We start from the raw sequence: 26,112 nt of genomic DNA, 5'->3' as shown, positions 1-26,112 counted from the left end.
TTGGCAACAGTTGCTGTGTGGGGTACCTGAGCTACTATCTCAAATCCCGAGACATTATACAGCAAGGATGAACAAAGCCAAGGCATAACAATAAACTCCATTCCTATTGCAACATGTGTTTGACAGTTTTGCTATCAATATAACAATGCATGCTTAATGACGGATTGTCAGGTTTTGGCAGCAGGTATACAAATAACAATAGATGCAACCCCCAGAAATAAAAAAATTCTGAACAGGTGTAAATAAAAACATGCCCAGGCAACTATAGAGGCGGAGCGGATTAAACACAAATCACAATTTGCTCCTGTAATCTGCCATGTCAGTGTGGGGTCAGATAGGGCTCAGGTAGAAATTCTGAAATGTCTGCCAGCCCAGTGGGCACTTCTTACATTTACAGTAACCACGGCCACAGCGGTTCCTGTAAATGCATTGAAAGTTTGATGGATAGCTCTGTCAACATGATGGAGCAGCGCTGCACATTTTCAATGTATTTACCTTTTGGTGACGAACAGTGAAATATTGAAATGTTTCCACCTTCTCTAAATAGAGTGTGTGAAAAAATAGGCTAACCTCCAACAGGCCTTAATCTGTTGGCCATTTGAAAGTGTATGTCTGTGGCAAAGGTGGAGTAAACTCCAGCGTCAACATACTGATGGTCCTTCCAACTCTACATGAGATGGCTGGACCTTCAGTTTGGTGGAGAGGGTACTCCATCATCATTGCAAATACTATAAATAGGGACTTAAGATACTTGTAGCTTAGTATTTTTAAAATTTTGATCTACATGTGAAATAAATATATAAAGTTAACTTACTTAAAAACTTAATATAAAAATATCTTTGCTAACGTTTTCCAGGTTTAATAAAATATTTATTTTCATTGATAAACCATATGAACCTCTCCATCCCAACTGTGAAGTCTCCATATAGTAAAGTATGGGGTAAATTAAAAGTGTTTATTTATCACAAACAAAATTAGTAAAAATATGTTTATGTTAAATATTTATGTAAACTAGTTTGATATATTTCTTTTAAATGTAGAACAAATTAATAAAAATGCATTTTCATTTATTTATAATCGGACAATGTGATATATTTTTCAAGGTTGCAGCAGTGTGCTGCTTTTATTATTAGTTTCGGTCTAGGAATCAGAATCTCCTGATGCAAATGGCAATATAGTTTTTAGAGAAGATGCTCAATGGCCTAACGGCTGATGCAGAAGAGTGGATCATCCAAATGCCTGTGTACTTTCAACATGCTGCATTGCCAATGAACTGTTGATAATGCAAATATCTTTCACGTTTTAACTCTAATTCATGTGCTGTAGGGTCAGATGTTGAGAACAAAAATATTGAAAATTCTATTTATTCGTTCAGGCTCTTCTGTTCTCTATTCATTATTTCACTTCTCTTATTTCTTTTGAGACTCAACTGTCAGGTTGAGAGAAAATGGTCTGAATGGATTGCATCTGTATTGCTGCAGTGATGCCAGGTTACAATTTCAGACTGTCTTATATTTATGATTTATAAGACTTTAATTATGAAAGGTGGATTGTACATATTTGAAATGCATAAAAAAGGAAAACTTGAAAAGATTACACATAAAACCCTACCTTTCAAAGACAAAGATCTAGCAAAACTCTTCAAGCCATACAAAGAATCCATTGCCCTGCAGACATCTTTACCATGTATGCCTTACCATGCATGCCTTTATCACATATATGCTTTTACCATGCATACCTTTACCAGGCACAGAAACTATAGTTACGAGTCAAGACCATGCTGGCAAAAGAAATTAATTTCTTTCTTTTCCCAATAACCTAGGAAATCTTCATGAAACGTCCCAAAGAATTGTTCTTCCAATTCAGCTTTGAACTGTGAAGCTTCTGTAAAGCAGAAGATAAGAAATGGCAGTGGGGGGGGGTCCCAAAAACACCCTTTGCCCATTCATTTTTCCATAAGAATTTTACAAGCAGCTACAGTCCAAATTGCTGAACGGAGGGTGATTTTGTGAAGAATCAGCTCAGTAGTTTTTCAGAAATAAATACAACTTGGATATTTCACACTTCAAATCCTTCAAGGATCCTTTGATTTGGATCCATGAGGCAAAGATTGCATTATGATTGGCTGCCCTTAACACGATCAGCAAGTTGTGGCAGCCATCCTAAGACTCGAGGACGCAGTTCCTGTGTCCTCAAAAGTTTTACAATAAGGTGGAAGGGGCTGGGAAGAGGTACCCTGACCTCCTTGATCCATGTAGGGTGATGCGAAGGGACCCCCTTTGTAGTTGAAACTACCAAAGAAATTATTTTTGTTTATACTGTGGTTTTGCGGAGCCATCACAATGCTCAGTACTGCCCCAGAGACTTTGATACTAAAACACATGCATACACTACACACATGTATACACACACATACAGATATGTCCACAAGCCCTCACACACATGCTCACCCACACAACACTCCCCCACCCACATACACCCACACAATGAAAGATACGTACAAAATAGTCCTAGACACTCAAACACATACACCTACACAATACTGTGTAAGTGGCAGTATTGGTAGGTGAGTGGGTGTGTCAGTAGCTGTATGGATGAGTGAGACAATGTGTTAGTGGTTGTATGGGTGGGTGAGTGGGTGTAAAGGGGAAGGACTTCAGATTGATTTGGGCAGAAGAATTTTTAAAAGGATAATTGTTTCAGGGGTTTTTTAAATTATTAATGCTTTTAATACGTATGTATTAAGAGGTGGAGTGATTATATTGTATATATATTATGAGGTTGTACAGTGAAGTGTTATGTAAAATTATCTGATCCAATTTTAAGGAGGGTTGTTTTAATTGTATTGGTTGATGAAATTATTAATGATATTAGAGTATATATAAATCAATTGCTTTTGTGTTGTTTAAAAGACCAATGGTCTAAATAAACATTATCTTGACTGACTGTATGAGTGGCTGTATGGGTGGGTGAGTGGGTGTGAAAGTGACTGTATTGGTGAGTGAGTGGGTTACTGAATGGCTGTGTGAGTGGCTGTATGAGTGAATGACTGTTTGAGTGGGTATTTGGTTAAGTGAGTTGGTGTGTTAATGACTGTATTGTAGAGTAAATGTATGTGTGAATGGATGTATAGATGAGTGAGCGGATGTGTGAATGGGCATGTAAGTGGTTGAGTGTGTGTGTGAGTGAGTGTGTGAGTATTTGTATGGGTGAGTGAGTGGCTGTGTTGAGAGGCTGTTTGGTTGAGTGTGTGGCTTTGTGAGTGGATGCATGGGTAAGTGTCTAGTTGTATGAGTAGCTGTATGGGTGAGTAAGTGATTGTATAGGTGGGTGTTAGAGTGAATGAGTGGCTCTATGGATGTGATGGGTTGTGTGAGTACTTGTATGTTTCTGTGAATGGGTATGTGAGTGGTGTATGAAAGGTTATATAGAAGTGTGACTAGGTGTAAGAGGGGTTCTGTGGATGATAACATCTGTGATGTAGTTTGAGATGTATTAGTGATGTCACTGGACATTTCATGAGGGATGTAAGTTATAGTTAGCTCAGGTAACTACAACGGATGAATTTCACTGGAGTGAATTGTGAACCTGACTATAACGTCCCTGTAACTTTTGGTTGTTTCAGTGAATTTCTAACGATTTTTTAATTCTATTCCAAACTATATTATCCCTGTAACCTTTGTTTTTCTCAGTGAATTTCTAAGGTTTATTTTTAATGTTATTACCTAAAAATAACGTTCTCGTAACCTTTGTTTTTTTAGTGAATTTCTAAAGTTCTTTACATTTTCATTCCTACCTGTAACCTGTAACTTTTGGATGTGAGTGTGTGAGCGAGTTTCTCAGTGGGTGTGTGAGTGAGTACATGAGTTTCTCACTGGGTATGTGAGTGGGTACGATTGTGTCTGAGTGGGTCTGTGAATGGGTGCGTGAGCATCTGAGTGGGTGTCTGATTGGATACATGAGTGTCTCAATGGGTCTGTGAGTGTGAGAGTATCTGAGTAAATTTGAGAATGCCTCCACAAGTGTATGAGTCAGTCTATGAGTGAGTGCATGAGTGTCTGAGTGGATCTGTGAGTTTGTGTCTTAGTGTCTGAGTGGGTCTGTGACTGAGTGTGTGTCTTTGAGTAGGGATGTGTGGGGTTTTATGGATCGATGAGTAGGTGCATGAGTGTCTGTGTAGGTATTTGAGTAGGTGTACATGTCTGAGTGGGTCTGTGAGTGGGTGCATAAGTGTCTGAATTAGTCTGTCAGGGGATGTGAGAGTATCTGTATGGGTCTGTGAGTTGGTGCATGAGTGTCTGAGTGCATCTGTGAGTGTGTATGTGAGTGTCTGAGTGGTTCTGTGAGTGGATTTATCAGTGTTTGAGTGGGCCTGTCATTGGGTGTGTGAGTGGATATCTAAGCATCTGTCTGGGTTTCAACAGCTGTGTGAGTAACTCAACAATAAAGGAACTGCATCTGCCCTTTTATCCAACAAGAGTCCACAGTTTCACGCAAAATATCTACCCAAGTCAAGTACTTTCTACTGGTTAATTACTAAGTGCTCCTTGGGTATATATTCAGTACGTATTCTACACTACAGCTACGTAATGGATCAAGAGGAAATGTCACCAGTGGCCTTGTGTGCAATTAGTCAATGTGATTGCTCATGGTGCGTCTTTTTCCAGAAATATGTGAGAACGTGAACTCTCCTATAGAGAAAACAACAAGCCTACAAAGAAGTACATCTCTACCAAACAAGTGTCTTTGTTTGGGGAATTTGTCCTCATATTCCTATGCATCAAGAACTCCTCACCAAAATTAGCTGGAAACACACTGAGGCTACTTGGTAAGCTGTGCATCATTCTAGCAAAAGGTAGGAAAAGTATCTGCTGCGGTCCTCAGGTTTAAGAAAATATTAGCAATTTTAAATTGTCATTCTTTGTTAAAAGCATGCACCTTTAATTCCATCCGCATCGTGTTTAAATGACCTTTGTAAAGTCATTTGTGATGCCAAATGGATTCGCAAACCTAGAACCACCTGATATCTGTTATCCAAGCTACTGTTCAGAATGAGATGTGTTTGAAAGGCCGGGAACATGCCCCAGAGCCCAAGGGACTCGAGCTCTGTAGCTCATCCCCAGAATGAGTCAGACAAGAGACTTCTGGGCTGTAATTAATGCTCCCTTCTTGAAACAGGGAACAAGCTCAAATATAGGAGCACTTGTGGATGAAGATACGTAGGTGGAAGACTACCAAAGTATGTGTGGGGTCCCTCCGGAAGCAGGAGAACACCCTCCTAATGGTGAAATTGACATCTCTCTACCTCCCTGAATATTAACCATGGCAAGAGTGAGATATAGATTGCTGCAATGCAGCAGCGCTAAGGCTCCAGGTCATGATGGAGCTCTCATAGATATATTTTTTGAAAATTCAGATCTTTGGGTACCCTTGTTAACCAATCTTTTTAATGCCATTTTGGTGGAGGGGCTGCTAGAATCATGTTAAAAGACAATCATTTTTTACATCCACAAAAAAGGAGACAAGTAATTCCCCCAAAATTATAGGCCCATCTCCCTATTGGACGGCACAGTTAAACTAATGGGCCGTCTACTATTAAATCAATTAAAGGAATGGGCCACAGTGAAAAATATTCTAATTCTGGTACAGTACAGATTCAAGAAAGGGAAAGGGACAGTGGACTCATGCCTAAACCTACACCTGATTATTGCCAAATACACCACAGCCAAAAAGGGTAACATCTGTATTGCATTTATGGACCTATCAGTAGCTTTCGACTGCGTCTCCCATTCCAAACGTGCGTTTCAGATAGAAGCTGGGGGGAATGCACGAAACAGTTCTCCATCAATAGGGGAGTCAGACAGGGGTACATCCTGGCCCCCTATTTGTTCTCCATTTATACTAATGGCGTAGAAGCAGCCCTGGTAGATCCTACAACAGATGTCCCTATAGTTAATTAAATGTGTACCCCTATCTTACTATATACAGATGATGCAGTGATAATAGCCAGGACGGGGGTGAAATCGCAAAAACTCATTGATGAGTATTTCTCATTTATGTCATCCCTAGACCCTCAAGATAATACAACTAAAACATTTGCCGTGGTCAAAGGGAAACAGCCAAAAAACTGTCATCCTTTTATATAGCAGGATGCAAAGTCAAAATCACAAAAACCTTCTCCTATTTCGGTGTTTTATTCAATAGTATGGCCACGTGGACCAATAAGGTAGCCAAAACATGTCTTCTGCTAGAAAAAAGCATTATGACCATGTTTTCTTTTATAAATGAACTGGGGGCAATCCAAAAGATCTACACAGTAAAAGTGATTTCTGTAGCCACATATGGGGCAGGGATCTCGGGTCTGGCAAATGTAGATGATCTGCAAAGTATTGAAGATACCTTCTTGAAAAACCTCTTAGACCTTCCGACTAATTGCTCCAACTTTAATATCCATCAAGAGCTGAACGTCGCTTACATCTCATATACGGTGTGCCTTGCCCCATTTTTATTATGGTTCTCACTGTGGTGAAGTGAATCTGTTGATTTGGCCCAAAATATCATTAGGGACTGTTTAACCCTTGATCACGTACAGAAGGTTGCCTGGATTCAATATGTTAAAGACACACTGACCACCCTGGGATTGCAGTCTTTTTTTACAAATCCAACTAATTGTTTGTCGTCCCCAAAAGTTCTAATTAAAAAAGTATTTCTAACCAAAAAGCGGAACAACAGACATAAAAACAACTGTAACAAACTCATGGTGATAACATCGTTGAAGATACCCCTTCGATGTAAATTCTTACCTAGCGTTTGTCACTTATCCTCGACATAGCTTTGTACTTGTAAGCTTTCACTTAAACCTCATTCTTTGTTTGCTGGGCCACCCTATGGAAATATTCTCCCCACTCCAAACACACACTGTCTGTCTGCCGGTGTGAAGGAATATACCCCAAACAAATCTGCACTTCTTGTTTTTTGCAAATTTTCCATGGTGCACCGCAAAAGATGTAGAATTCCTCTTATGTGAAAATACAAATGTATGCAGTGTCGTCCTCCATTACATTTCCTCCAAATGCTGTCTGATCACCTTGTGTGCAAAAGTGTAGCGCCATATTTATATCTCACAATAATGACTAGGAGATCTCTTCGGTAGAAAGGTCCAAACAAATCTCTTACCCTTTTATGCTGACAGGAATTTTAAGATTTTTACTGACTGTTTATTTGAGCTTGTTTTTTTAATAGTGTTTTCCTAATTCAATAGAACATATGTTTAACGTATTAAGGCAAATTGTATTAAAAACATGTACAATATGAACCCAACATGAATTTATTTATGATAGAATGACAACTACATTACTATATTACCCCAGAGTGCTCGGCGGACCCTCGAGTGAGGTTTTAGCTCTCATGTTAATAGTTTTGCTTTGTTCTCTGATTGTATTTAATATCTTTGCACAAGTTAATGTTGATGTTTCCTTGTTGTTGTTTTTGTACTGATATATTATGTAATATTCCAGTATTTGCACCTACACTTTATGCACATGTACTTCTTGTTGTTTTGTACTTTTATGATCTATGTTTTAATTAGATCAAGTAAAGAGTCACACAGTCCCACCGGCTATTTACAGCAGACTAAGACACTGATAGAGCTGGTTTATATATAAAAAATATAGAGGAAAAGCAAAGAAAATATTTCCTTTCCTTCAAGGGCAAATTTCCGCAACCATGCTGATTGTTTTAGACCTCTAGGGCCCAATGTAGGTAGCCAAATACCGGTCGGTAACAGCCGAAAATCGGTAATTTCGGCCTTTACCGACCGGTATAAGAGTATTGAGATGTATGTGTTGAAAAAGCTACCGAATTGGTAAAAAACAGGCGGTAAAATACCGAATCGGTATTTCACGAATCGGAAAATACCGAATTTATATTTACCGAATTGGTAAATAAGAATATACCGAATTCGGAATATACCAAATTCTTAATTACAGAGTCGGTAAGTAAGAAATGGTAAAAATGGCATGTCGAGATGTAGCAAACCCAAAAAATACCGAATTCCATGAAAATCGGTATTTAAGAGTCGGCATTTACCATGGATTGAAAGCAGGTGGAAACCAGGAACAGGACATAAAAGAAGGCCCCAAAATGCAACAGTGCAACCACAATGGCGGCTTTCTACATTATGACAAGGCGGCTACCGATACAGGCAGCAGGAGAGAGGGTCTGTCTAAGGGAGGAGCAGGTGTATAGGCAGAGGATCACCCTCTTTCAACTGACTGAAGCTGAGATTCTGCAAAGGTACAGACTTCACCCCAGAACCATCCCGGACTTGATCAGGGACCTCCACCCACATCTGGAACACCCAACTCCAAGAGTACATGCCATCCCACCCCATGTGCAGGTGTTGTGCTGTCTACACCTTCTTGCTTCTGGGAGCTACCAGCATGTGATTGCTGCAGTAGGTGGGGTGTCCCAGAGCTGCCTGTCACGTTTCTTTAGAAAATTCCTGGACGCCATGATGCAGAGGATGGAACACTACAGTGAGTTCCCAGACACACCTTCTGAACTAACAAAGACAAAAACCGAGTTCTACCAGCTTGCCCAGTTCCCGCACATCATAGGCTGTATCGATTGGACGCACATTCCACTATGCCCACCTGCAGCAACAGAACACATATATAGAAACCGCAAGTCTATGCATTCAATCAATGTGTAGGTGATCTGCAACACTGGCAACATGATTACGGATATTGTAGCAAAATTTCCAGGGAGTACCCACGACTCCTACATCTTCCAGAATAGTGGGATATACAGACGCCTTGTGGCTGGTGATTTTGGGTATAGTTACCTGCTAGGTAAGTAAATGTGAGACACCCTGATAGTCAATGCAGAAGGAACAATCATGAGTATGTGACTAATCAAAATTTCATTTTCCACCCAGGTGACAGTGCATATGCCCTGCGTTCATTTGTTCTGACCCCCTACCTGAATCCATCCACCAGGAGCGAAAGGCGTTACAACGTGGCACACAGAACAACATGTTGCATGGTGGAACTCACTTTTGGACTGTTCAAAAGCAGATTTAGGTGCCTCCATAAGAGTGGAGGTGCACGACAGTACACGCCAATTATCTGTTGTAAAATTAGTGTGACGTGCGCCATGCTGCACACTCTTACCACCAAGGAGGGCACAGAGGTAGAACTCACATATCATGAGGACATAGATGATGGGACAGAACAAGCCGAACACAATGCAGCAGGAGCAGCGCCGGCAACAGATGGTAGACTGAGACGTGCAGAAATCACAAACAGATATTTCCAATAGAGTAATGAAACACAGGCATGTTTAGTCTGTGAAGCACTCAGTTTAATAACCACTACTGCACTTCCGAGACCACATCAATCAAATAAAAATCCACTTTGCACACTGGGTGGCCAAAGTTCACTTCACTGTGACCTGTCCTGTGTTCGGGATGAAATGTTAATGTTTGCGCTTACGCATTATGTTGTGGGAGCCACGGGGCAGGGGGTCAATTTGTGCAGTGGTGCTAGGGTCATCTGCATGGAGCCTGCTGCTCCGACGAACATCCTGTACAGGCGTGCTGGATCCACTCCTGCTTGCGGACTCCTCTGTGCCCCCAGCACATGTGTTACCAGCAGTGGCTGTCTGCTGTGTCAGCAGTACCTCCATAGCAGAGGTCACCCTCCCCATCCCCCTGGACAAGTCACTGCAGAAATGCACAATGTCAGTCTGCATGTTCACTGACCGGCGGCATAGCAGTGTGGTTGCAGTTGCCAGATTGTTGATGGACTTGTTCAGCTGCTTCACTTCATGCCTATTCCTGCGCCTTTCTGTCTGGTCACTCTCCAGCCTGTCACAGAGTGAACCCATGCGCACACCCATGTCCCTCATCCCCTCTGCCATGGACTCCATTCCTTTGGCCATGGACTCCATTCCTAGGGCCATGGAGCATATCCCCTGATCAATGTTTGACATCCTTCTGTTCAGGATGCGCACCTGTCTGTGCACTGCCATGATCCCTTTGGCCTACATGCGCTGGGTCCTCACCATGGTACTTTCCAAACCAGCAAACACCCCCTGCATATCATGCCCCTCGTCCCGCTCACATGTGCTTCGACCACGGGCACTTGCATGCCCAGATCCTAATGACCCTTGTTGCCCTGCGTTGCCAGCCAGTGCTGGAGTACTAGGTCTGTGATCCTCCACCTCTTCCTCATCAGAGCTTTCAAGGATCCTGAGTGGAGGAACATCCTGCCTCCTTGGCCTCAAATTCACAGAGGACCCTGGGCTTGGTGTTGTGGCACCTGCAGGTGCTGCCGGAGTCTGTGTCTCAAACAGCAGGGGTGACAGTGGCTGTGCTGTGGTGTCTTCCTCCATTGCTGTGGGTGCTGTGTCTGTGGGCTTCTCCCTCGCAGCCATTGCTGGTGCACTTGCCTTCCCTCCCTGCGCTGCACTGCGCGGTGACTCTCCTGTGGGCAGACATGGACAATGATCAGCTCTGTGTTTCCATTAGACAGATTCCCATCACACAATTTCCTATGCCTCAACTGCTTGTGTATGGGGAGTGTGGCATGGCATGCAGTGTTCTGTGTTGACTGTTCCTATGACTACGACTACCATGATGCATTGCTGGTGACTACTGACATGTGTTCTGGATTGTGATTGAGTCACCCACATTGGGGAAGGGGCCAGGGAATGGGTGGGGATTCATGCTCATGCATCTTACCTTTCTTTCTTGCAGGCTGAGCTGTCAGCATCCCCAATCCCGTGTAGGCTTTCAGGCTCCATGGTGGATTCCACAAACTGCTCCAGTTCAGTGAGGCTTGGTGCACGGCTCTTCCCTCCACCTGTGGCTAAGGATTCTTTCCTATGGGTTGCTATCTACTTTATGGTGGTGATCCTCAGGTCATACCACCTTTTCTTGATGTCTTCTATTTCACGGTGTGTGACCCCTAAGGCATTTACTTTGCTCTGGATCGCCAGCCAGGTGGTTCTTTTGACAGAGTCTGCTACTTGCAGGGACTGTCTCCCAAATAGCTGGCTGTAATGTTGCACTACCTCCTCCACCAGCACCTGGAGCTCAGTTGTGCTGAATTTTAGCTTCCTTTTCCTGTCTACACCATCCTTCTGGCCTTCCTGGGACTCCATGGCGATGCTCTTCTGGGCTCAGTGCAGCCTGCTCCTCTGTCTCCCCTCCATCTCTCCAAACAGTTCTGTGGCTCTGGACCTGCATGGGTGTGGCCAATTCCAGGTACTGGGTGTGGTACTTGCATCTGATTGGTTGATTTCACAGTTGCTTTGTTGTGGGGTGTGGTTGGTGTCCCTGATTGGTTGAGTGGCTCACATGTCTTCCATTCGAATTTTCGAGATCGTATTTTACCGATTCAGTAAATACCGATTCGGTAATCTCCGATTCGGTATCTCCCATTCATTCTTATGGGCCTGGAGGCCCATAGGGTTGAATGGGTATTACCGATTTGGTGATTATCGAAACGGAGATTACCGATTCGGTATTTACCGAGCCAAAATTCCGACTGTTACCGATTCGGTATTTGTTACCGATTTTTTACCTACATATAGTTTTCCGATTCATAAATACCGATTCGATATGAATCGGTATTTATGAACCAGTAAATTGAAATTACCTACATCGGGCCCATGGTGTTTTATTGCATTTTAGCATTTTCATAGTCCTTGGTGTTTTATTGCATTTTAGCATTTTCATAGTCCTTCATACCACATGGTGTTATGCCGAAAAACCTTTTCAATAACCTTTTCAATAACTGTGTATTGTCCCAAATCTTACTGCAGTACAAGAGTCGCTCCCTTCTTTACATCGCAATATCTAGAATGTAATAAAGCAAAAATGGTTACCTGCTACTGAAATGTTGATTTCAGTTTGATAATTTTACAACCACATCATCAAAAAGTCACTCTGTGACCCTGAAATCAATGTACTACATTAACAGCATCAGTGGTTTGAATGTCCGATATTATCGATCAGTAGGTTAAAGCGGTTGCTGCGGTTAATGAAATTCAGTTTTTCAAAGCACATGCAATGTCGAAAGAAGGTGCACCAATCGTGTGTGAGCACGCCAGTGGTTGTCAAATTCTGACTAAAGTGATGTCCTCGGAACGTGTCCGTCAGAGCAGACAGAGGTACCAGGATTTGGGGATGGTAAAGAAACAGAGAGTTTTACTTGCCGTTGCTCACATTAAGTCACTGCTGCCTCAGTGTTGTGAGCCTTACCTTCAATAACACAAGCCTGGTCATGAACTCCTCTCCTTGGAGGTAGCCTAATCCCCTCTCCCGCCCCTGTCACTTCCTAGTTTATAGATACATACAGTCTCTGCTGTGCTCTTTGCTCCTTGTGTGGAACACTTTTGGGCCTGATTCTGATGCGGGTTGGAAAGCTTCCCGACTGAATCGGATTGGAAATGGTTTCCGACCCACTCGGATCAGGAGAGTCCGACTGACAGAGTACGATGCATCCGTATGCTTCCCAATACTATTTGGTTGTACTCCCATTGACTTCAATGGGAGCATATGTTCCTAACCACATCATAATTGGACCCTCTGTCGGTAAGACATGTTCCCGATTCGATTTGGAAGGAGCAATTGCCATTAGGAGGCCTTCCTAACCGCATCAGAATCAGGCTCTAGGTGGGAATGCTTTCCTAACCGCATCAGAATCAGACCCTTTGTGTCCGTTCTTCGTAATTTTAACTAAGGTACACAAAGTCCAATGCCACAGCATGTTGTTTTAAGATGTATGTACACAGACATTGCAAACAAGTCATAAAGCACCTTGCTATTCACCCTGTCCAGCAACTCTGATCAGTTTTAAACAAATCACCAACGAGTAGTGAGTGTGTCCTTTGGTGGACATATTAACACAAATCCTGCCCTCTTCTAAAAATATTGTGCATGATATATAAAACATATCAGGAATGGCTAGTTACTGAAATTGTTTGCACTTCTACAAAAGGTTTGATCACACAAGAGGAAAGGAAGTGTATTCAATGTTTATGATGTATGCTGCCGAGGGTACACTTGGGAGCTTTTTTTTATGTTAGGAAACAACAAACCTCAAGACATGTTGTAAATTCACTATTAAACCAAATGCCCTCACTAGAAATTCCAGCAACATGTTAAACTTCAGAGATGGAGCAGGCACAAGGGTACAGCCAGGGGAGACTTGGAGTGTCCATGTAGTGCTGACGAAAAAAACGTGATAGTTGGAAGACAACATGAAACACAGCTTGGGAGCAGATTGTGCCAGAGTTATCACAATGATACTAAAACATATATCGCACAGCCACTACAATAACCCAATAACAGCTCTGAATACGTACATCCTGATAACATTCATAACTATTGCCTGCACCTTGAAAACCTTTCAATGTGCTTTCACAATAAAACCTTTAAAATGCTTGTACTCTCAACTCAACCAATAAATAAGTGATGCACAAAACAATAGCTTTGTACATTGCTTGCCACTCTGTTCTTGCATAGTAGATTTTGTGTACCTGATACACAACACAGTTACTGAAAGTTATACCCTCATTTGAGTCCCCACAGTCACCTTAAATCTGCTCTTAACCTCATTGTCCGGCTCTTTGTGTGTGTCTGCTTCATCCAAAGGAAAGGCCAATTTTAGACACAGGAACCCCAACCACTGCCAACATGTCTGAAGTGACAGAGATGAAACCATTGCTTCTAGCAGGTGGGAGTACTCGGACGGCTCCCGCCCTCTGGAACCAGAAGTGTTTGCACTGACTTGGTGGGAGAAGTCAGAGCAAACAGCTATGTCCAGCTGTGTCCAGGGGGTGGGCACCCAGGAAATAGCAGGAGCCGGCCCTACAATGTGGTGATCCCCAGGGCCATATATTTAGACCTGGCCATATGCAAACCGGTCCTACAATGCTTGTTTCTGGTCCAGGGAGGACTTGGCTTAGCAGCTCGGGATGGACTGTTTCCATGAGGCATAGGGTCAAGACTGATTTGCATATGGCCAGGTCTAAACTGGGGTGGCATGATGAGCAATAGAATGATGGATTTAACCCAGATTTCTTGACTGAGGGTGAATGTTGTGATTTGTTCTGCATTCCGTCTATCAATTGTGTATCTTTTGACTCCAGGGGACCATTTCAAAACCTTTTTTGGGGTGTGAAATCGCAATCTTTGTATTTTCATGACAAAGTCTTTTTTTTAAAACATTTTTTCAACCGGGTGGGGTCTGAGATACCACCATCTACAGAGCTAGAGGGTCAGGGTATTCTTCCACTACCCCCTTTTCAGTTATTTTTGGCAGGTCCCAAGATGTCTGCCAACACTTCCTGGTTGAACTGTTGGCAGCCAATCAGTGCTCTAAAGATCCCAGCACAAGCTCTTTATTATTCACAAACTTGTCCCACTCTCAGATACACAAATTTGGATTTTCTTTAATTTCGCAATGTCTACTGAACTGATTTAAACCAAATAACAAAAAGTGTGATATACGTGACCAAATTGACCTTTCTGCCATATTGCGTGTAATTCCTTCCAGCGGTTCAGGGTGTAGTAATCTTCAAAACTGCTGTGGCAATTACCATGACAAATGCACCTTTTTACACCACTTTTACATGGCCCTTGTCTGACAGATCACCCCAAACCTTTCCATGCGAAGCAAGAATCACCAGCACTTTTTAGGAGGGGAAATTTTGTGAAGTTTCGTCAAATAAGACCAAAGATATAGTCAAGTCAACACGCTTTTCATATGGAAACATGGTACTAACTGTAACTACCTACTGGCTGCCCCCAATAGGTAATATATTTATATGTAAATGATGTCATCGGTGATGTCACTGACCATGTCATGAGTGATGTAATATGTGATGTCATCAGCAGTGCATTGCAGGGGCACGAGTTATAGTTAGCTCAGGTAACTATAACAGCTGAATTTCTCTGGTTATGTGCAAGTAAAATGTCAGCCTAACTATAACATCCCTGATACCTGTGTTTTTTTCAATGACTTTCTAAGGTTTTTTAAATGCTCATTCATAAGTATACCATCACTGAAACCTGTGGCTTTTCCAGTGAATTTCTAAGATTTATTAAATGCTGATTCCTAACTATAACGTCCCTGACACCTATGTTTTTTTTTCAATGAATTTCTAAGGTTTTGTAGATCATTTTATTTATGAAAAGATGTTTTACCAATTTTTTTATTTTTTGTCTATGTTTTTTTAGTATTTCTATTATGTTTTAAACTAATAATAATCTGTTTTAAAAAATATATATACCAGTTGATGAAATATTTATAGTGGTATCTATTTGAAATAACATTGTTTTAGTGTTTGTAATTGTGTACAGTGTGATATTATATAATAGAATTTTCATTTCAAATTTTTTTTTTTTTGAAATGTAAAGCAAACTTTTAAAGTATTTTTTACTAAGTTACATTTTGTATGATTGCTTTTATTAGTATGAACGTTGTTTTGTTGTTTTCTTATGATAACTATCTTTTTTAATATATATATTATATTTTTAAATTACAGATAAGGGTTGAGGACCATACCTGACCCTATGCGATGGGTGCACGGATCTGTTATACCAATATTACTCTAAAAAACACATTTCGAACAAATTAATATTCATTTTTGATGTAGACGTTTACTGCTGAGCACATAAAAATAGTAATAAAGGTGTTATAAATTTGTTTCAAATGTTTTTAACAGATCTTTGTGAATGCGTGGGTGCGTGGATCTGTTACACAAATGTATCCCTAAAATACATACTTACACTAAAATAATATATTTTTTAAACAAAGAGGCTTATTAATCAATGCTATAAATTACTATTAGTGTTCTTGTGAAATATTTTTAAGATGTTTAAAGCATAGTTTGGTGTACAAGGTACCATCGCGCACCAGACACGTACAGGTCGTGAATAATACCGTTACGTATTTCCTGGATCACGTAGGGGACGCAACTTTGGTGTCATTTCAAAGAATAACATATCAATGTTTCTTGTTTAAATATCTGTTTTGCATAAAGAATTTTCATTAAAACACTTTGAAATACAATATCCTGATAGTAATTTACAGTTTTATATGACATTTAGTACATTTCACAGTGCGTGACTTCTACACGACTCCATGTGACATAGAAAGAAAGCTTGTCATTGGTTTTGCAGCTTTTCATTCTCCTGGTGGGTGAAACCAAGACCTCTTATGGTTCTTTCTTTTTGGGTGTGTCTGGTTGAAGACTACCTATTTTGTAGGTTCTGTCAATTTGTATTTTTTTTTCCGGTGTTTTTCATTTTCTACAACAAAAATGGCACCAGCATTCCCTGAGGATTAGGAGGAGGAGAGGGAGGAGGTGGAAGAGCCAGTGAGGAAGAGGAAAGAAAGTACTGTATGGGTCTTCTTCACTGTGCCTGAAAGAGAAAAAAGGTCAATGCACGAAAGGTAACATGTACTATCTGTCACAAACTGTTATCAAGAGGCTCAGAGAAGAAGTACTCTTGTGGTACTTCTTCCATGAGAAAACATCTTAACACCATTCATCCCGCTCGCCTAGCATGAGAGGTGGAGTGCCGAAGATGGGAAGAAGCAGCCAATAATGATGGAGCACAACCATCAACATCTGCAGGGGTTGTTTCGACCACTCCAGAACCACTCTTACTTCCGGAGTTGGTGGATACTGCCATCCACTGCCACAAATGCCTAACAATGGTGAGTGTGGGAGAGCTGTCTATCGATGCCATCAAGACACTTCTCAGAGCTCATAAATGTTAATTTTCTTTTTGTTTGTTTTGTTCCTTACATTTCTACGTTGAACAGAAACAGCAGAGTTGGACTGTTTTACTTTTATTTTTTTGTTTCAAAAAATGAAAAACACCCCAATAAATAATAATCAGAAAATACAAAAACATTTTTTTTTAAATCTTTAAAAAGGTTCTATTTGAACGGGTAACAAATAGAAAAATGGTATGTAATGAAAGGGATTGCTTGTATGAATGTGTGTATGATTCATGTTAGAATTGTGTATAAGTGTCTCAGTGAGTGGATGAGTGCATGGCTAGTGTTTGAGAGAATGGATGAGTTCAACAGTAGTGTCTTAATGATTGCATCAGTGTATGGATAGTGCCTTTGTGATTGTAGGAGTGTAGGGGTACTGCTTGGGTGATTGGAGGAGTTCATGGGTAGTGTTTGAGGGAATGGATGAGTGCAAGAGTAGTGCCTGAGTGACTGCATGAGTTCATGGATTTTGCTTGTGTGATTGCATGAGAGCAGGGGTACTGCTTGGGTGATTGGAGGAATGCATGGGTAGTACCTGAGTGCATGGATGAGTTTATGTATAGTGTTTGAGTAAATGGATGAGTGCAACAATAGTGCCTGAGTGATTGCATGAGTGCATGGACAGTCCCTGGGTGATTGCATGAGTATAGGGGTACTGCCTGGATGGATTAGAGGAGTGCATGGGTAGTGGCTGAGTAAATGGATGAGTGCATGGGTAGTGTTTTATGAAATGGATGAGTGCATCTGTGGTGCTGGAGTGATTGCATGAACGCATGGATAGTGCCTGCACAAATGCATGAGTGCTGGGGTAGTGCGTGGGTGATTGGATGAGTGCGTGAGTAGGGCCTGAGTGAAAGGATGAGTGCATGGGTAATGTCTGGGTCATTGGATGAGTGCATGGGTAGTGCCATGGAGAAAACATGAGCGCATGGGTAGTGCCTGAGTGAATGGTTGAATGGAAGAGTAGTGACTGGGTGATTAAATTAGTGCAGGGGTACTGCCTGGGAGATTGGATCAGTGCATGGGTAGTGCCTGGGTAATTGGATGAGTGCAGGATAGTGCCTGAGTGAATGGTTGAGTTCAAGAGTAGTGTCCAAGTGATTGCATGAGGGCATGGGTAGTGCCTGGTTAATTGCATGAGTGCAAAATAATGCCTGGGTGATTGCATGTGTGCAGAGGTACTGCCTGGGTGATTGCATGAGTGCATAGATAGTGCCTCAGTGAATGGATGAGTGCATGAGTAGTGACTGAGTCATTGCATGAGTGCATGTATAGTGCCTGGGTGATTGCATGAGAGCAGGGTAGTGCCTGGGGGATTGGAGGGATGTATGGGTAGTGCCTGAGTGAAAGGTGAGTGTAAGGGTAATGTCTGGATCAATGGATGAGTGCATGTCAATCAATCACTCAATCATTTGTAAAGCGCACTACATAACCGCGAGGGTCTCAAGGCGCTGGGGAGTGCCGCTACTGATCGAACAGCCAGGTCTTGAGTATCCTCCTGAAGGTCAGCAGGTCTTGGGTCTGTCGTAGGCTCCGTGGGAGGGTGTTCCATGTCTTGGCGGCAAGGTGGGAGAAGGATCTCCCAACAGTGGTTGTTCTTCAGATGCGCGGGATGGTGGCGAGTGAGAGGTCGGCAGAGCGTAGCTGGCGGTTGGGGATGTAGAAGGATAGCCATCTGTTGAGGTAGGCTGGGCCAGTCTTGTGGAGTGCCTTGTGCGTGGGTGAGGAGCTTGAAGGATATCCTTTTGTTGACGGGGAGCCAGTGCATGTTTCTCAGGTGGGGGGGTGATGTGGCTGTGGCGTGGTACATCGGGCATCAGTCGTGCCGAGGGGGTTTGGATGCGTTGTAGTCATTTGATGAGCTTGGTTGGGGCTCCCGCGTAGAGGGCATTTTCGTAGTCGAGTCTGCTGCTGACGAGGGCATGGGTGACTGTCTTTCTTGTATCTGTCAGAGGGTGTTGAAGCAGGAGGAGGAGACGGCGTTGACTTGCTTGGTCATTGAGAACGTTGAGTCGAGGATGATTCCCAGGTTGCGTGCGTGGTCAGTGAGTTTCGAGGCTTCATCCAGTTCTGCCGTCACCAGGAGTCGTCCCAGGCTGAAGGGTTGGAGCCGAGGATAAGGACCTCCATCTTCTCCGAGTTCAGCTTCAGACGGCTGGCCTTCATCCAGTCGGCAACGGCCTTCATTCCTTTGTGGAGTTTGGCTTTGGCTGTGATGGGGTCCTTGGTGAGGGAGAGGATCAGCTGAATGTCGTCGGCGTAGGAGATTATGTTGAGGTTGTGCTGTCAGGCTACGTGTGAAAGCGGGGCGATGTAAATGTTGAACAGCGTCGGGCTGAAGGAGAATCCCTGGGGTACGATGATCTTGGAGGCTTTGGAACGGAATGGGGGGAGGCGGACACTCTGGGTTCTGCCGGAGAGGAAGGAGGTGGTCCGATCCAGAGCCTTGTCTTGGATCCCTGCGACGTGGAGGCATGCACGTAGTGTGCAGTGGCAAGCGGTGTCGAAGGTGGCAGAGAGGTCTAGGAGGATGAGTGCTGCAGTCTCGCCGTTGTCCAGCAGGGTCATGATGTCGTCGGTGGCGTCGATGAGGGCAGTTTTGGTGCTGTGGTTGCTGCGGAACCTTAACTGGGAAGGTTAGAGGATTCTGTTTTCTTCGAGGTATCGGGTTAGCTGTCTGTTGATGGTTTTCTTGATGACCTTGGCCGGGAAGGGGAGCAGATAGATGGGCCGGTAGTTTTTGAGGAGTTGATCTCAGCGTGTTTCTGGATCTCTGGGAAGGTCGCGGTCTCGAGGGAGAGATTGATGACGTTGCGCAGGTGGGGTGCGATGGAGCTGCTTGCTCTGTTGAATACGTGGTGCGGGAATGGGTCCGACGGAGAGCCGGAGTGGATTGAGCGCATGGTCTTGATGGTGTCATCGATGCTCATGCTGGCCCAGGCTAGCAGGGGGTCGTGGACGATGGTGTATGGAGGGTCTGTTGTGTTGCTGTCTATTGGGGCTGTCTGGGTGTTGAAGCTGTCGTGGATGTCTGCTATCTTGCGGTGGAAGAAGGTGGCAAGGGAGTCGCACAGGGCTTGCGATGGCGAGATGTCGGTGTTGGAGCTGGGGTTGGAGAGTTCCTTCACGATGTTAAAGAGCTCCTTGCTATTGTGTGCATTGTTGTCGAGGCGGTCTTTGAAGGAGGTCCTCTTGGCCGCCCTGATCAGGGGGTGGTGGTTGTGGATGGCGTCCTTGTGTGCTGCGTGGCTGTCCGGAGTTTGTTCACTGTGCCATTTCTTCTCTAGTTCCTGGCAGACTTGCTGGGAGGTTAGGAGTTCTTAGGTGAAACCAGCTGGCCCTCTTGCTGGTGTCTCTTTGGGGGGGTTTCTTCAGCAGGGCAAGGGTGTTGGGCAGTCCTCGATCCCGCGTCTGAGGCTGTGGACAGCGTCGTCGGTGTTGGAGGGTTCGGTGGGTGGGCTGAGAGCGAGGTTTGCATGTAGATGGTCTTCAGTGTTTTTGCTCCAGTAGCGGCGGGGTATCTGTTGGGTGCGGTGGTGTGTGGTGTGTTTCTGGAAGGCAAAGTGGATGCTGCGGCAGTCCGTCCAGAGTAGTTCGGTGGTGTGCTTGATGGAGACGTATGGGTTTGAGGAGAAGACTGGGTCAAGCATGTGGCCGGCAGAGTGGGTGAGCATTGTGACGAGTTGCTTCAGTCCGCGGTTGGCGAGGTTATCAATCAGGGTTGTGGAGTTGTTGTCGTTGTTGTTCTCCAGGTGAAAGTTCAGGTCTCTGAGGAGGATGTGGTCAGTGGAGGTCAGGGCGGGCGTGCTGATCAAGTCGGCGATGGAGTTGCTGAACTGGGGGCAGGGTCCGGGGGATCGTTAGACGAGGGTGCCTCTGAGGGTGGAATTAGGGTCTGTGTGGATCAGTAAATGCATGTGTTCAGTGGTGCCTAGCACGTTGTCGGTGCTAGTCGAGACCCTGATGCTGTTCTTGTGGACAATGGTGATTCCTCTTCCGACTCCGTTGGTGCAGTCTCTGCGGGTGATCTTGTAGCCATCTGGGATGGCTATGGCGATGTCGGGTGCTGAGGAGTCGTAAAGACCCTAGTACTGTGCACTAAGTGTCCCCAGGGCTTATGAACCAAATGCTGCTAGTGGGCTTGCAGCACTGGTTGTGCCACCCACAGAAGCAGCCTGTAAAAGTGTGTCTCAGGTCTGCCATTACAGAGCCTGTGTGCAGTCTAGTACTGTTATGCTGACTGGGCAAGTGCACCCACTTCCCTTTTGTTCATATCAGACACCCCTATGGTAGGCCAAAGGGCAGGGTGCATTGTAAAAATAAGGTTGTACATGCCCTGGAGTGTGTGTGGCATGTCCTAATAGTGAATTACAGCCATTTTCGTTTTTCACTATTGCAAGGCTACCTATTTTCCATAGGCCAAAATGGACAGTTAGATTATTACATTTTATAATCCTAACTGACTCAGGGAACAGGGTAGAAATTCGAGTTTCGTATGCCTGAATGATAAAACACATCTTTTAGTGAAGTTGGTTTTAACCTTCTGTGTTTGAAAATACCACTTTTAGAAAGTAGGTATTTTCTTGTCTAACTATCCAGGCCTGCCATGCTAGGTTTTGTATTCCTTGTCTGGACTGTAAGTGACAGGACTGGGGAATTCCAGGAGACAGAATGAGACAGCCCAGTGGTTAATAGAGCGATCTGCATCTAGATGGGAGGGAGGAGTTGCACCTGGGACCTGAATAGGAGTTTTCCTGGCCCCCACACTGCTGGCCCCACCCCCTGTGCTGCGTCTGATGTTTCTGCCTTGCACTGTGAAAGGAAAGAAGGAGTCATGTAAACAAAGTGCTCCAGGACTGGTTTGGACTGGGCAAAGGCCCCTCTGCCCTCAGAGGACAAAGGATTTTGGGGTATAAATATTGTGATCCTGATCCCAAGAAATTAGATCACTTTTGGACTACAAGAAGAAACCTTTGTGAGGAGAGGAACCTGAGGAAACAGAGGACAGACTATCCCTAAGCTGAAGTGCTGCTTTGGGGATGGCCTGCAGTGGTTGCCTGACTGTCAAAGAAAGGAGAGAGGAACTTTTTGTGTACTTTCATCAACTTGTGTACGGATCTCTAAGGGCTTGGAACAGAGCTTTCCTCCTGATGAATTCTCAGGCACAACAGACTTCACCCACCAGCTCCTTAAGAGATCTCCTGAAGTGCCTACAGTTGTGTTGGACTTTTTGGAGACTTGCGTGTCGCAAGGAGCTGGAAGCACGACTCAAGATCGAGAAGCGTGTCGCAGAACTGCAGCTACTGCTTCGCAGCATGAAGCGCCTTGCATTGCCGGAGGAGAGGATCGATGTTGCCGCAGATGCCGCCGCATCACCGGGAAGGGTGTCGCAGGAGTAGAGGATCGACGTCGCATCAGATGCCGCCACATTGCTGAGAAGACTGTCGCAGGGCCTGTTGCGGCTCATCGCCGGAGAAGCGGATCGACATCGCAGCAGACGGCGTCCCATCACCGGCAAGAGTGTTGCAGGGCCTGTTGTGGCTCGCATCGCTGTGGAAGCATCTCGCATCGCCAGGAGCAACGATTGACGTCGCCTCAGATGTCCGCGCATCACTGGGAAGTGTGTCGCAGGGCCTGTCGCGGCTTGCAACGTGTCAAGCATCTCGCATCTCCGGGTGAGAGGATCAACATTGCCGCCGACTCCGCCACCTCACCGGGAAGCATGTCATATCAAGGAGAAAGCACCATCTTTATTTCTTTGCACTGGATCTTTGCTGCATTTCCATTGTTGCAACACTTTCTTTGCCCTGCATGTCAAATCTTAAGGTACATTGACCCAAAGTGTCGCATTTTAAGAACTAAATAGAACTAAGCTAAAACTACCATCTTAAGTATAGTATTGTGGATTTTTGTTGTTTGTGGTCTTGTGATAAGTTTATATAAAGAATACTTATTTTTTATATAAAACCTGCGTAGTATCCATTTGTAGTGTTGTCACTTGATTACTGTATGTGTTCACAAATGCTTCACACACTGCCTCTGGGATAAGCCTGTCTACTCGTGCCAAGCTACCAAGGGGGTGATCAGGGGTTACTTTAGGAGGGTACCCCCTTACCCTGACTAGAGGCAAGGGTCTCTATTTGTCACCCCAGGACCCCCAGTGACCTGCTCCAGGACACCCCCACGCCGCACGGCCCACCAGCTGTAGGCACGGCCCTCCCCAGTGCCACAGATCCATCCCTGGCCTCAGGTGCCCCCTCGCTGCTGCTCGCTATTTTCGCCCATTTTTTCCGCTTTTTGCCCCTCTGTGCCCAGCTGTCAGTGTCCTGTATTTCTACTGTGATTTACTGTTTAGTGCTTCTTTTTTGTAAACAGGACTATTGCACCTTGTATTTTTGTCACGGTTTCCCCAGTGTGATCCCCCTCTCCGCTCCCCGCTCCCCGCTTCCCGCCGCTGCTCCCTCGCGGCCCCGCCCCCTTTCATTTCTGTCAACCCCATTGGCCCCCCTGCTCCCGCCTCCCAGCTGCTCCTCCCTCCCACTTCGCCTCAAATGGAACCCGCGCGCACGTGCAGCGTTCACGCGCAGCGGGCGTGCCGCTTGTGCGCCGAAGGCACGCCAAAGGCAAGCCCGTCTATGCCCATCTGCGCCTGGACCGCGCCCAGCGCCAGGACCCCTGGCCCCCGTTAACGCCAGACCACACGACGGACCTACGACGCCGCCACCCTCAACGCACTCAACGCTGGCCAAACCCCCGCCTGCTACCGAGCCACCCTGAAACGCACCCACGGACCCTTCACCTGCCAAGCCTGCAAATTCACCTGCCTCCAGACCTGCACCACACCCGACAAGCCGAGCACCAGCAGCAACCACCTCAATCCTGCTCAACACCCGCTCCATGTTTATGTTTATGTTTATTAAAACTTTTATAGCGCGCTCTATTACCACGGGGTATCCTGGCGCGGTGAGTAATTAGACAACAGGAGTGCTGGATCAAAACCAAAACGAACTGTTAAAGGGGGGCATTGAACAGATGAGTTTTGAGTTCCTTTTTAAAAACAGTGATGGTCGGCGAGGCTCTAAGGAACAGGGGGAGAGCATTCCAAGCAGAAGCTGCCTTAACTGAAATAGATTGGCCTCCCAGACGGGCAAATTTGTATTTGGGAGTGGCCAGTAGGCATTGATTGGCCGATCGTAGGGCACGGTTAGGAGTATAGAATGAAAACCGTTTCTGCAAATACGTCGGTCCCTGGCCATGGACTGCTCTAAATGCCAACACAAGAATTTTAAACAAAATTCGATGTGGTACAGGTAGCCAGTGCAGACTTCATAGGTGACTCCGCACGCTCGACCTCCTAGGGAGAGAGAAAAGCAAACGTACTGCGGCGTTTTGTATCACCTGTAGGCGATGAACCATATACGCAGGTAGGCCACTAAATAAGGCATTAGCATAATCGAGCCGAGATAATATCAGGGCTCGAAGAACAGACTCCTTGGCTACCCTGGGCAGAAGAGGAAAAAATTTCCTCAAGGCTCGCAAGGTGCCAAAGCAGGTGCCGGTCAGTTTTTTAATGTGATCCGCAAACTTCAGATCCTGACCGAACCAGACCCCCAAGTTCTTAGCTGGACCTCCCGTCACACTGGGACAGGGCAGGTCCGGGGGCCAGATGAGATCCTTGAAGTTGTCAGGAAAAGAACCGAAGAATAAAACCTCGGACTTGTCTTCGTTGCACTTAAGTTGAACTTGTGCAAGCCACCTGAATACTTCCGACAAGCAATGCCGGACTGCTAATGGGTCAGACACACCCTTAGGCCAGGTGAATAACAGCTGTGTGTCGTCTGCGTAAGCTGTTATCTTGGCTCCCAACTGTTCCGCCAGATATAGTAAAGGGGTCATATAAACGTTAAACAATAAAGGGCTTAACGTAGAACCCTGCGGAACTCCAGTTGACAGTCTCTTCGGGGCCGAAGAGTAGGGGGGCATCCAGACCTGCTGAGTTCTGTCACTCAAAAACGATGACAGCCAGTCAAGGGCCAGCCCTGAGATGCCTACGGCTCGCAGTCTAGCAATAAGCAAGGCATGAGGCACCGTATCGAAGGCGGCAGAGACACGCCGTCGAACTCTGGAACCTGCTCGACACAACATCACCAGACGTCGCCTTCCTCACAGAAACCTGGATGAATGCCTCCTCAGCGCCTGACATCGCCATAGCCATCCCGGACGGATACAAGATCACCCGGAAGCACCGCGTCAACCAGACTGGAGGAGGCATCGCCATCGTACACAAGAACACCATCCGCAACACGACCAACCCGGACAACACCTTCACCGCCGCCGAACACCTCCACTTCCAGATACACACCGACCCCAAGACCACCCTCAGAGGCACCCTCATCTACAGACCCCCGGGACCACGCACCCAATTCAGCGAAGACATCGCTTACTTCATCAGCCTGCACGGTCTCCCCTCCGCTGATTACATCCTCCTAGGGGACCTCAACTTCCACCTGGAGAACAACAAGGACAGCACCACCACCCTGCTGGACAACCTTGCTAACATCAGACTCAAGCAACTGGTGAACACCCCCACCCACTACGCCGGACACACGCTTGACCCCGTCTTCTCCTCCAGCAAACAAATCTCCTTCAGCCACTCCACCGGACTCCATTGGACTGACCACAGCTGAATCCACTTCAGCTTCAGAAGAACCACGACCCACCACCACCCGCAACAGATTCCTCGCAAGAGCTGGAGCAAGATCACCACTTAGCAGCTCGCCACCTCCCTCCGCCAGAACCCTCCCGCCAGCACAACGACCCCAACGAAGCAGCCAACAACCTCACACAGTGGCTCACCAACTGCACAGATCACCTCACACCACTGAAGAACCCTCCCAGCAGACCCGGAAGCAAGAAAGCCCACTGGTTCACCGACGAACTCAAGATCTCCAAGAAGAACTGCCCCACCCTCGAGAAAGCTTGCCACCCCGACCAGACCACAGACAACATGACGGCCCTCAAGCATGCCACCCGCAAACACCACCAACTGATCCGCACCACCTAGAAGACAGCATTCAAAGAGCGACTGGACAACAACGCCCACAACAGCAAGGAACTCTTCAGCATTATCAAAGAGTTCTCCAACCCCAGAGCCGGAAAACCCGACATCACTCCCTCGCAAGACCTCTGCGACTCACTCGCCTCGTTCTTCCACCGCAAGATCGCCGATATACACAACAGCTTCGGCACACCAACCACGCACACAACTACCGAACCAACGCCCCCCACCACCACCATCTGCGCCTGGACC

This window comes from Lissotriton vulgaris, chromosome 3_1, assembly GCF_964263255.1.
Source record: "Lissotriton vulgaris chromosome 3_1, aLisVul1.2, whole genome shotgun sequence".
Lineage (NCBI taxonomy): Eukaryota > Metazoa > Chordata > Amphibia > Caudata > Salamandridae > Lissotriton > Lissotriton vulgaris.
The sequence above is the reverse complement of the archived record's forward strand: the minus strand, read 5'-3'. Positions refer to the sequence as shown.